General features: G+C 31.6%; 1 protein-coding gene across 1 annotated transcript in view; it reads right to left on the reverse strand.

The window, feature by feature from the left end:
* The window catches only part of LOC113395179 (uncharacterized), a 46,521-nt gene extending 37,371 nt beyond the window's left edge, over positions 1-9,150 (reverse strand). Inside the window, exon 1 of the mRNA XM_026632746.2 lies at positions 8,999-9,150. The gene's annotated coding sequence lies outside the window, so the exon portion shown is untranslated. The remainder of the gene's footprint in view (positions 1-8,998) is intronic.
* Between the last annotated feature and the right edge of the window lie 4,873 nt (positions 9,151-14,023).

Here is a 14,023-nt window from a genome sequence, read left to right on the forward strand (position 1 = left end):
CGGTGATATAGCAACAATAAACCAAAGCAATTTAAAAAATAAAATAAATAACCCCTATATAAAACCATTATTTGAGAGACAGATTTTGACATAAATCTATAAGTTAAGAAGATTGGTAAGGATAGTTACCTTAACTTTTCCCGCGTGTAACAGCGCCACAACACTCTTAAAAGAGCCTCAATTCAGACCAGCCAACTTACTAAGCGTATGAAATATGTATTTATTTTTTCTTTTTTTATTTAATATTTTAACATGAAATATAAATATATCGGTTATAGTAGAAGATATACATTGGTGATAGAATACCAACTACATACACGTAATTTTTCCCTGGTTCTAAATATGACTTTACATGACGGTTTGAACATCGTATTAAACAATTCAAAATTCCATAGTGATTGTTAATATAATATTGTTATTGTATTCTATTGCAGAATTCATATGACAACTTGTTCTAGAGGTAGAGATTTCAGTGAAAAATGTTCGGTATCGGTTCGGTGTTCGGTAATATCGGTCTCTACCGATGCCTTAATTAACATTTTCGGTCTCTACCGATATCTTAATTAACATTTTTCACTGAATAACTTAATTAATAGGGATTAATTATATATATTAAGCGGTTCTAAGTTATTAGGTCTTATAGCTATTAGTAATTCATCCCTATATTGATAGTTGATTATATATATTTCGCATTATACTCTAGCAATAATTCGAAAACATCTGCCTAATTTCATTGTTGAAATCATAAAGGTTTACGATCTCCACGGAATTAATTACAATTTGAATAAATTAATTCTATTGTATTGAGGATTTGTATTAATTAATAATTGTATGAGATCTCATCGGATTCCAAATTCCTAAACAAATAATATCAGTTTTTTTTTCGTAATTTTAAGATGACAATACAAAATTCACCAATTATCCAATTTTATTTTATTATTATTAATTAACTATTAAGAGAATCATATTAATAGATACCAAGAAATGACTATAAAACTTTATTCAATTTTTTTATTTTTTATAAAATCGTTTGTTGGTGGTGGTATTGGCCTACCTTACTACGTAACAACTTTGCAAGCAAAGAAATATTGTGCCCGTAGTTACGCTTCAAAGCAGAACACAAGAATCCTAAATATTGCCATTTGACGGTAGAATATAATATGATGAGTGGGTGGTAACTACTCAGATGGGCTAGCTACCACCAAGTAAATTAAAACTTTTTAGTAGAAAATGTCGAAACAATAACAGAATACGAGAAGCAAGTTTGATTTAACCAATTTAATAATTACGGAATACATTTTGGAATACCTTAACCGGTTTTACATCATAAATAATTTAATGAATATCGATTCCAATTAATAAGTTGTAAATTGAATGATATAAAATTTACAATGAAGTTCGTAAATATGATTTGCTTGCTCTGATCCTATTTATATGAAGCCAGTTTCTAGTATTATCTGCATGGAAAAATGATTTGACAACCTTATGATCCGGGATCTGACGACAACCCTCCATATTCGTGCTTGGTAGGTCAGTTAAAAAATTAAAGAACAATAAATAAAGAATTACTTCGATAGCTAAATTATTTATTTATTTATTCAAATGTTTTGCTTTTATAATGAAGATTTTAATATTTATTAGTGAGGTCACGAAGGGCTCTGAGAGACTAACATTCTAAGAATGCTTCTTGCGCAAAAGTACCTCAGTTTAGTACGTTGATGGAATAGGTAGTGTTTTCGTGTCGGTGACGTCATAAATCATTTGATCAACGAATATGAAAAGAAATATATAAATTCATAACTCTTTATATTAGTGGAACGAAAATAATTCAAACGAGAAATACATTTATTATATTGTTGAATATATTGTTCTACTCAAATTGTTTCTAGAAAAGTCCTACTTAAAAGTGAAGTGTTTTATGAATCTAAAGTTAAATCAAGGATGAAATAGCGCAGATTTATATGTGAGTTGTAGAGCGTAGAGTATTTTTGCTTCATATGATATATAATGTTATTGTAAAGCTAAAATACATACGGTATTATTATTCATATAAAACGCGCACGCTTTTATAAATTAAAATGTAGAAGCTTTTTCACAGAAAAATATTCCAATTATACTATATACAACATGAGATCAAGTAAATTATATATTATTATAATTATATGTATATTCTATATATACTAAAGATTTTCAAAATAATCACCACCTTAAAAGTGAAAATTATATCTCAAAATTTGAGAGAACCAGAAAAAAATATCAAAACGGACTTTTTTCTTTAACCTAATGGGTCTGTTAACGAAAGACCACATGTAATTTTATTTTTAAAATATGCTAATCCTTTAATAACTATTCGCCAAAACAGTTTTGCTAAAATTCATTAATACAATGCATTTTGGGTCTTCGATTTTATTTTTGTATCAATAAAAAACTAGTACCCAATTTATCTTTTTAAAACAATAGCTTTTTTTCTGTTTGAGAAATGATAATATATAATAATTCTATTTTTAGTTTATAGTTTATACATATAGTTATGTAGGTATAACTTTTGGATTGATAAACTTTTTTTACATTTTCTGTAATTAAATACATATATTTTACGACGAGGATTATATTTCGAAATCTACATAATTAATTTATTTATTAAAAAATTAAATATTGGGACTAAATATAGAATTGATGAGTAGATGTAGCAACGAATAACGGTGGCGTGGTTTTATTTTTATAAGCCTCCGGGTACAATATGTTTGTAATCATTTATTCTAGATTAAATGACATTTATTTATTTATTTACTATACAGGAAACAAACAGTGAAATAATTACAATAAAATAAAAAAATATAAAACAATTCTTAAACCAAAACAGTTTCCATTTATAAATTAATCATAAGTAATTACAAAATAAGACATTTTTTATATTTAATAGGTGCATGAAATTATATAATTCATTTATATAATTTAATTTAATATAAATTAATTTTTAAATCAAGAAAACATAATTTAATAATAAATAATCAAATTATAATTAATTAATTAAAAATGCATGAGTAAATTAAGGCTCTTCAGAGTATAATATGTCTTTTACTTGTAGTTTGAATTTTTTAAATGAGAGATAAAATATATCACATTCAATAAATGTTTTATTGTACTGTTTAGATGATCTATTAATAAATGCATTTGCTGCATATTTAGTCTTTGTCAATGGAAAATCAAAAATAGATTTGTTGCGACTACCAGGGCGAGGACACTTGATATTTTTTTTTTTTTTTGACATGCAAATAAAAGGACCTTTCATTCGCGAGTGAATGTCAGATCGATCGTCAAGGCTCTTCAAGTAAAAAAGTCTCCCGGTGCGGACCGGATAACCGATAAAGCCGTTAAGCGCTTCCCGCAACAATTCATCACACTGCTAGGGTTGCCAGACAGACTCGTTCTCATCATACGGGACTACTTGACGAATCGCACCTTCCGCTACCGAATCGAAGGTACCCTGTCCTAGTCACGACCCATCAGGGCTGGAGTCCCTCAGGGCTCCGCGCTATCCCCGATTCTGTACTGTCTCTTCACCGATGACATACCGAACGTCACACAAAAGGTTAACCTAGCCTTATTCGTGGACGACACCACATTATATTCAACATCGACCTCAACGGAGGTAATCACAAAACGACTCCAATCCGCAGCCAACGCACTAGGCGACTGGTTTAGGAAATGGAGAATCGAGGTAAATTCCGACAAAAGCGTAGCAGTACACTTCACCAGAAACCCCATCTACATCAAGTGGAATCAGGGCAAACCGGGAGACATTAAATTATTTAACAAACCTATACCGTGGAAATCGGAAGCCAAATACCCAGGAGTCATCCTAGATAGGAAATTAAACTTCAACTCACACATAACCAGAATCCGAAACAAAGCAGCGTTCGTACTATGCGGGCGGAGTAAAATGTCCCTTAGAAATAAGACGACATTATACAAAGCCTGCATTCGTCCTATCATGACCTATGCGAGTCCTGTCTTTGCCCATATCAAAGCGTCACGAATCAAAAAATTACAGACCATCCAAAATCGATTTCTTCGTATCGCCACGGACTCGCCGTGGTACATCCGTAACGTCAACCTACACAAAGACTTCGACATCGATTCGATCGCGAAACATCTCAAAATACTTTCCACGGCGTATTTCGAGAGAGCAAAACAACACAGCTATCCGTTGATAGCACGAGCTTACCAATACACCTCCATCAGAGGTAATCTACCTAACAGACTCAGGTGACCTATGCACGTCCTGAACGGCAACGACGATAGCTTCACTATCGCAAACGCGCCATTAGTAGGGAAAACCACCACAACTCACACTCACAGCGTTTCCGCCGGCGGAAACGAGGACCCAGACTAGCGACGTCACGGAGGCGGCCGTGACGTCAGTAAATTCTTTCAGTGCTTAAATTCACACCCCACCGACTACGTTCTGAGCCGAGGTACGATCTCATAGGACACACCCTCAGGACGAACGTCACTCTCGAGCCCAAAAGGGTTCACCTTAAGGCAGAGTTTTAACACTCGCCCCAACGTTCGGTGACGCTGTAAAGGCCAGTAGGGCAAACAGCACTATTCAATCAAGATACAAAAAAGCGAGTTAATTAATGCGAACGTCTGAATCTAACAATGGAAGACAATGTAAATACTTGTTTTTGTAAATATAATTAATCAATAATAATAATAAAATAAATGAGATGTAGAAATTTCAAAATAGAAAGGCTAATCAAAACAAAAATAATTTGATGGAAATTGATTTAAATGGATATAACATTTATATAGGATAATCAATATTTTAGCACGGTTTTGTGCAATTTGCCAGTGAATGAGCATTTCATTTAGTGTATAATTAAATAAATACAATAAAAGCAGTTAAAGGACTACTCATATGTATAATTGACTGCAGTTGAAAAATTAATTGGTTCAAATTTGTATGTCACAATTTTAGATATAATTTACAACGCGATTGTACTATCGATTTTGACAATTAACCATCTGACCCGTATAACGTTGTAGGACCACTACAAAGTTTCATCGCATAGTTTGAAATATCTAAATTAGTACGGCCCATTAAACCTATTTCAGGGGCGAAAACTGAACTCAAAACCCGATAAATGATTATATAATTAAACAAGAGATACAAAGTTACTGAATTATTTTAAAGTCGAAATTCCTTTCTTGAGCGAAAATACTTCATGATTGTTTTGTTTTCCTAATAATGGCGTTTTTGTTTTCTTGATATAAGATGCCTTTAGAATTTTCTCATTAAAGTTTCAAAAATTTTTTACGTCTTGTAGCTTTGATTTTGTCTTGTCTTTTTAAGGCTGTCGTAGCAGCTAAATGGCAAAACATTTTGTAACACATGCCATCGATATGTAGTATAGTCTTTATTAAACTCTTAAGTTTTGTAATATCTAATCAAAAAAATATTATTCGTCCAACTGTGGTTGTGCATGAAGGTTTCAAGTTAAGATATGAATTTTAAATAACTAACTCACACCTGAAATCTTATCGTTCCATTTTCTACTCGTAATATATCTGATTGCTCCGGAAGTGTCTTCAAATACCATATTTTATATTTGAATTTGTAAGTGCGGTTGACGTCCGAGCGCGCCCCTAGCTTCCAGTCAATTCTTGATCAAGACAGGCGCATCTCTGTCAAAATGTCAGATAAAATAATTTATAAGTAGAGTGGAAAAAATATTTATGCAAGCTTTTTCAAGATCAGAGATTACGGTAACATAGAGCGATCGGGAAAAAGTAGGCACTTAAAAAAAGACCTAACTGATAGAAAAATTGGCACTAGTCCGATATTGTCCACAGGCTAATGGTTAGTTCGAACGCACAGAGAGGACGATTTTCGACGCTTTGAGGACCGATTTGATTATGAACGAAGTTTTTATTTTGTCCCATTCAAAACATGGAATTTATATTTTAATATAATACATTTAAAAAAAAATCTTAATACAATGTTTAATAAACCTGTTGATAATACGAAGGTTTCCTTGAAATTTCAAGTCTCTATATATTATTAGTGTAAATTGAGCTGAAATTCAGTCAATCAAAAAATAATTGCCCTTTTTATATTAAAATTGTTGATTAAAACAGTTTTTCAATTAAGTTATGTGTGATTTAATAAAGTCTTCTTGAAAATTTAAACAAATGAAAACGGAATTCATTGTGTTTTTAGTTTCAAAAGAACTAGACTAAAAGATACAAAAGCAGAAAAATTGAAAATATGATTACAACTCGAACTGTTTCCAATGAGAAATAGATTTTCTCAGCCCATTTTTCTTCCTATTAGATGTGGGTTAGTAGTCAACTGTCAAATCCTCCGGGACCATCCCAGCTTATGTTCAATTTGTGGTGGACAGTAAAGGTCGCGCTCGCAATGTAGAAGTTATATTAAAGATACTAAAAGACCTTCATTTATTTTATATTAGACTAAAACTCTTATTTTGAATTTTAATGCTGTATTCGCTTTTTTTTTTTCGTCATGTATTATTTTATAAATGTAATCATGTAATAGTTACTATAGTAATATTGTAAATACGAAAGAAACTATGCCTATTACATTTTCCATTGAACTGAGTTTTATGAAATTTGTTATGAAGCAAGCTTGAACCTTAACGAAGGAAAAAAGTTAGAGGCACTATGGTGCCTAAAATTGTAGAATATTATATTATACCCTTTGAACTAATAATAGCACGGACTACTTTAACCTGAACACAAAAACCGTAAAACAATGAGAAATATTAAATATTTTTGGTGAAAATTGATGAGTAGGAGGTACCTAGCTTCCCGGGTGGTCGGCTGGCTTAGTTGGCTTGTTACAAGTAACATTGGTATAAGTGGCTATTTGATGATGATGTCTTCATTTCCGATTTCAGCCGCGATGGCCTTCCCAAGGGAAAGACTCGCTAACTGCACAGGACTTGTTATAGCGCACAAAAATGTGTACTATAATATACAACAGTATAATCCTTTACTGACATAATCATCATAGTCTTATAGTAAAAGATAGAGGTGCAAAGCCTACAGCTCACGACTGAAACACAATATAAACATTGTCAACTTCCAAGCTCTCGGCTGTTTATTTTTTTTACAGAAAAACCTGAAAACATTTGATCCAACACGGGCTTGTACCCAGATTCTCTGTATTCTCGGCATATATATATATTAGGCTATATCAAATCAAATCAAATAAAAAAAAAAATCTTTATTCGAGTAGGCTTTTACAAGCACTTTGGAGTCATTTAACAAACTATTTAAAGTAAAGCTACCATCAGTTCGGAATGTAGATTCTATGTATATACTCCCAGTATAGCTCGCTTTATGGGATCGTGAGCGAAATTTGGTTTTTGATCTAGTCGCGCAGCTAGTGACCACGTTCAGGGTAAAACGCATTGGTAGTTATAAGTAGGAAAAAAGTATGGAAATATTCATAAGCAAAACTTGTAAAAAGATTTGATTAAATTTTACTTAATAATAGTAAATAATTACAGTTATAAGTATTCGTGTCAATTTACCTTATTTTAATTTTAATGAGTTTGTTTGCAAAAAGGTATGTTATTTTACGAAATGGATTATATGTAGACTTTAGACACGTTTTGAATATAGAATAGAAATAAAATAAAACCGTATCACTATTAGGCATTTCAAGTCGATTCAAAAGAATTGTGGGAAATGTATTTTCTACACCTATTTTTCTTTCGATTAAACTCGATGCGGGCTGGAAGTCGTCTGTCGATTCCTCAGGGAACGTCCCAGCTTATGTTCAATTTGTGGTGGACACTGCAAGTCGCTTCAAAGAGTTATATTGATGAAAATCTATACTTCGATTTTGCTAACTTAGCTACGTTAAGCTTAATTTTTTAATTAGAGAAATCATAATTTTTTTAGCAACGCCGAAAATCTGGCTCAATGGCGTGCTTGGAGTGCTTTAACCTATGTCCGGTTGTGGACAAAAACGAGCTAATAATGCCACTTTGCCACCGTTCTCAGAAATGGTTGGTAACATAATCCATTTATCACATTTTAATATTTTTATATATAAGTACGCTGGGTTAACTTATTATTATTATTGAAAAATGCACAATAATTTCATAAAAAGAACAACGGATTCAAGTCACTGTTAAAAGATACAAAAGCATAAAAATTGAAAATATGATTACAACTCGAACTGTTTCCAATGAGAAATAGATTTTCTCAGCCCATTTTGATTCAAGTCACTGAGCATAAAAAATAATTAAATCGAATAACCCATACGAAATCATATTTGTCGAAAACCCGTCGGCTGTAATTGGTTTCAGCGCTAATATTCTCTGGTTAACTTTTCATTCATGACCGATAATTGTATAGATGGAAATAATTGTGTAAGTGGTTTTACGTATGATACACCTTTGTTATTAAAATAAGTAGGTTCATATGTACAGATTATTTAATTGATTCATAAATAAGCAAAAAATATATTTGCAGCGCCCATACTTACATCTACATACATCGAGGCTTCAAAATATTTACCATATATTGAAAATTTTGATATTGTAAGATGATTATAAGCTTAGCAACTTCAACGAAAATTTAGTTTCTTTGTTACAAACAAACGGGGTTGTTTTAATTTTATTATATCAAAATAAACGGAGCTGTATCACTTTTTCAGGGCAAATATAATGATATTCGATTATTTATAATAATATCATTAAGTGTAACCACAACGATACATATCCAAAATTAAAAACTCTCAAAAGGAGCGCTTTGAAGTATTTAATATTACTGAAATATATTTTACATACTATACTGCCAAGTTCTACCTATTTCTATTTCTATTCTATAAGTATAAAATATCTTGATTAGATAATAAATTATAAATTGTATGTTAAATTTTGTCACGGAATAATCGTGGTTATTACGTGTAGTCGAAGCTATAAATACTTAAAAATCATATCATAAAAATACTTACAAAATAAAACAAAATCCGAAGTTTAAACGTGCACAAAACGTCACACAAAAGAGCACAGCTTATACCACAGAGTTCGGTCCGATTCAAGTTTTCATTGAGATAAATTTGTGGAAAAACGGAACGGAGCTTCACGTCCGTTCGTCACGACGGCTGAAGGAGGACTGAGGTACACAGTAATATGCTATCAAGCCATAGATTATAGCGACATTAGTCATTACAGAGTGGCAGGTTAACGACATGTTGTGTTACTCGTTGTAATGCAATTATCTGTGGATGCTGGTTTCGACTATTCATTGTCTTAATATAATTGTTTTTCGATTCCGTTCATCCCAACTCTAATTGAAACATTTCACATGTTTATTTATAAGGTTTCAAATTGTTTTGATTGAACATGTAACATAAATAAGGAAAAAAATATCAAGAAATGATTACATACGATCAAAGAACAATGAAAAAAACATTGGTTTGCGTTTTCAATTATAAATACGTGACGGACATACTTATTAATCCTATCTACATATATTTTTTCAATATTGAATTTTTTTTTTTATAATTATGATATTGGAAAAAAAATATCTTTTATGGTTAATCAGTGCATTCGCGTGCAAAATAGTAGTTTGATGTTATCACGTAAGATTATAAGAACTAAGAACAATATGTCTTATCGACATAATGTTCTTTGATTTTAAGATTATGCAAAAATGTCCCCAGTTAACGTCGCAAGTAACGATTGAAAATATAATAAAAAAGGAATATAAATTTCGTAAAATTTTTGATGTAAAAAAATCATATACAGTCGCATCATTATGCATTTACAGATAAACTAAATTAATGATTTAAAAAAACTCGTTGATTTGCATTTTTTGTGTCGAAAGTAACATGTATTCTCAACGTACATCATTCATTCATTTAACATAACGTATTTCCACTGGTAGGTAAATGGTTATCTACTCAGCATTAATATTCATACGAATCAACTGATTGCATATGCAACTTAACACAAGATACATATGCTAACATTTTTATTTCGTCTCTGATATATTGTATATATACATTATATATGCAAATGCAAAGCGAGCACCTGGTTTAGATTATCAACATCGGGATTTGCATCTCAAACGTTCTGTTCACGAACTACCTCGACTTGAATACCATTCGCTTTTTGTTTGTAATTATTATTTATCTTTACGAACACTTTTATTTTGTATATTTATAATTATTTAAAAATGTGATATTTTTTTGTCAACGTTATCTTATTGTTACTTTAAAAAAAGCTACAAAGGCTTATAAATTACGTGTGTTCAGTTATGGTTTCATCGTGCTTCTAAGAATACTCTTTAGGTTGTGTACTCGAAAATAAAAACTTAACTACAGAATGGATTACTTACAATTTTCACTATTTCATATATTATATTATAATTAATTATAATTAATTTGATATCCAGATCTAAAAATAAAAATAAATGTAAACGTAATAACAGATTCTTGTAAACAAGTGCTACGTTGATTCTATATTCATAAAATTTGAAAATCTATGAATATATTAATATTGTATCATCCTAGTCTAAATAAAAATTTCAAATCGGTACAATATTTTCTTTTGTTAATATTAACTATATTACTTAATTTAAAATAGCTTACGGTATAATACGAGTTGCATTAAGTAGATGCTATTTTAATTGGAGCATCTTAATTGCGGTCATTTGGCAACGATCTTGGAACTCTTGTTAATCTAGCAATCTTTTCGTCTACGAGTTTTGCTTTTATATTAAGAATAGAACAAAAGCTTTAGATATTTGTTTTTTTTTTGTCGAGATTAGTTTCTTGTTACTAATTTTCTTGAAATAAAACCATTTTATTTTTATTACTAAGGTAGTAAAACCAGAAGTAGGATAAATAAAAAAATATATACAAAATGCAACTAATCTCCTATAATTAGTCAGCACAACACATTAAACATGAATACTATTTCTAATCAAATTTCCAAAACCAACACAACCGTTTTAATAATAAATAATAAGAACAATCATTACGAAGTACGAAACTAGTATATTTTAATGATAAAATGAAAAGGACCATGAATATTACAAAATAAACTATCTAACGAACACCGCTCGCAGTCCGCACAAAAGTGAGCCTGAGGATGTCGTAGCTTCTTTCGTCTACCCGACACTGTCAAGCCGTGACAAATAATTGGAGGGTAGGAAATGCTGATCTGGCTATGTCTTAATTTCCTGAAAATTCTCTAACAATACTCTATTAAATAAATTGATTTAAATTGAAATAATAGATATAAGACTATTCAAAATCATTATAAAATTTATTCGAGAAGGTTTTTACGAGTTCGTAATTTTATAGGATTATACGAAATTATAACTTGTTTGGAATGTTAATTCTATCGAAAAGGACCGGCAAGGAATAGTAGTGTTAATAGTTCAAGTATTATATAAACATTAAGTTTTGAATCAGACTGTATTAAGCATAGGCGACAACAAACTTTTATTGTAAGTGAGTGACTTTTATTGTAAATGGATAAAATGCGAAGTTATGACAGAAGCGTTTCTTTTTTGATAGCTCAATGTCTGAGCCAGTAGATACCACTCTTGAATACTAATTAATCTGCCTAGGTGTTCTCAGAACAGTACACAACCTATGTTATATTTTACTACCAAATAGAATACAAATGACGTCATTGAACTATGGAAGTGTTAATTAATTTCTCTGGTTGGATTGGTTTTTTTTTTAGTAGTTTCTTCATCAACAATCTGTCGTATTTACTTTAGCTAACAAAGGTTAATTGATACACTATTTCGGGAACACTAAAACTCCCAAATCAACAATGAGCTGACACGTCGAAATCGTATCAGCAAGCGAAAGTAAGGGCTTTTTGCCCACCTCCAAAAATACTTTGATAATGAACAAACACTATTTAGGGCTGATCGTTGAATCTTCGAATAACCAAAAGAACTAATTAGTGAATTAGCTTATCTGACTGTGAAATGGCCAAATAAAATTGACGCATTTTCAATTTTCAGGTAACAAGCTAATAGTTACCCGTGGATCTTAATTGCGAACTTCATTGTATACTCCTTTTCATGAAAGAAGTCCCGCGGTGGATTGTGGAACAAAAAAATACTTTCAAATTTGACAGATCGGCCATGTTGTAATTTTTCGATGTCAATAGTCAGTCAATTTTATCAAGTTCGTTTGTTGTGGTAGATGTTTGTGTGTTTTTAATTAGATTAATGCGTTAATTAGGATTTTTCGTGATGCCTAAAGTTGTAAAAATCTCTGCTCGAGAAATTATATTGAAGGTGAAGGAGTTCTGTGATGCGGAACAAAAGAATCAAGGTATTTTAATACCACTAGACAATTTTCGCAAGAGAGTCGCCGCAATGACAGGTATGTTTTAGGGTTGCCGTGCCAATGATTTTTTTGCCGATTTATTGTATTGTTGTTATATTCCTATTATTTTTGTTTTTAAGATATATATATATTTAAAAAAAACTTGCAAGTGATATATACTTAATTTAATTGAAAGTCTTCAGATTATCACGACGACATGAACTCAACAAATTTCCTTAAAGGGCTGAGGGAAAAATGATTCCTAACCTACTTGAAAGGTCTCTTGTGGTAATGGATAACGCTCCTTATCACTGTACACAATTAAACAAAGCGCCTTCAATGTCAAGCATCAAAAGTAAGTTGCAAGAGTGGCTGCGAGAAAAGGGTATCTATTTTGAAAATACCTGGACAAAAGCTGTATTGTTCGATCTTGTCAAACAAAATTAAGGTCCACCGACATATGCTGTGCTCACAACCATGAGGTTTTGGAATTGTCGCCTTATCACTGCGAACTCAACCCGATCGAAAAAATCTGGAGCCTTGTGAAAATAAAGGTGGCGGATAAAAACGTGTCCCAAGACCCATAAAAAATAATGAGTATAACCGAAGAGGCTTTTAAGAGTATCTCAACGGAAGATTGGGCTGCTCAATGCAAACACGCAGAGCATTTGGAAGAGCAAAATTTAAAAAATTACAGCCTTATAGATGAAGAAATGGACCGACTCATCATATCCACGGCTAGTGATAGTGAAACAGAATCGGACTCTGTTTCCATTCACTCTTCCGACAGTGATGTTAGTATGACCGATGTAACTCTGTTAATTCATTTATTTTCTTATCAATTATTGTGTGTGGTGATTTTATGGTTTGGTTTTTTGTCTTGTGCCTGTAATTCGGTATTATTTCAATTATAATAGACTCAAATACAAAAGCGATTTAGTAATTGCGAAATTTTAATTCTTCGAGTCGACAAGCACAAACATAAATAACAAATAAATATAAAAACGGCTCAAATAATATATGCACATAGAAGTCATTAAACTTAAATAATTAAGGTATTAAAAATGTACTAAAAATAAGTTCTCTGTGCTGCGACTGTAGGATATTTACGGCCTGGTCGTCAATAGTCCATAACAAGAATGTCCGTAATTTCTTGCTATTTTGAAAAAAGAAGAAATAATTTCAACTTAAACGGCAATGTATCTTGTTATATCTATTGAAAAGACATTTGTCTGACCGTCAAAGAGGCACATAGATTTATTACTCAATTTGGGGGTTATTCATCAAAAGGTATCTGACGTTTGAAAAATTGGCCGTTACATAAATAAATTAATAAATTAATTTAATAACAATAATTTTATCAATGTGTATTACGGAGTAGCTTGTCTCAGCTTGTTTTTAAAAAACATGACGTCAGCATTGTTGACGTCACGAATGTCAGGGTTTGGTTTTCTATCCATCCTCAAAGTTATGAAATTAAACACAAGAAATATTCTTCTCTGATTTATTCCAAACTGATGAGGTCCGATTGCTCCGACTGCTCGAACAAGCCTCCACAAACCGTATTTTTTTTGTATCCTGATTGAGTAGTGCTGTTAGCCCTACTGGCCTTTACAGCGTCACCGAACGTTGGGGCGAGTGTTAAAACTCTGCCTTAAGGTGAACCCTTTTGGGCTCGAG

The sequence above is a fragment of the Vanessa tameamea genome, chromosome 11 (assembly GCF_037043105.1).
Source record: "Vanessa tameamea isolate UH-Manoa-2023 chromosome 11, ilVanTame1 primary haplotype, whole genome shotgun sequence".
In the NCBI taxonomy this organism is placed as follows: domain Eukaryota; kingdom Metazoa; phylum Arthropoda; class Insecta; order Lepidoptera; family Nymphalidae; genus Vanessa; species Vanessa tameamea.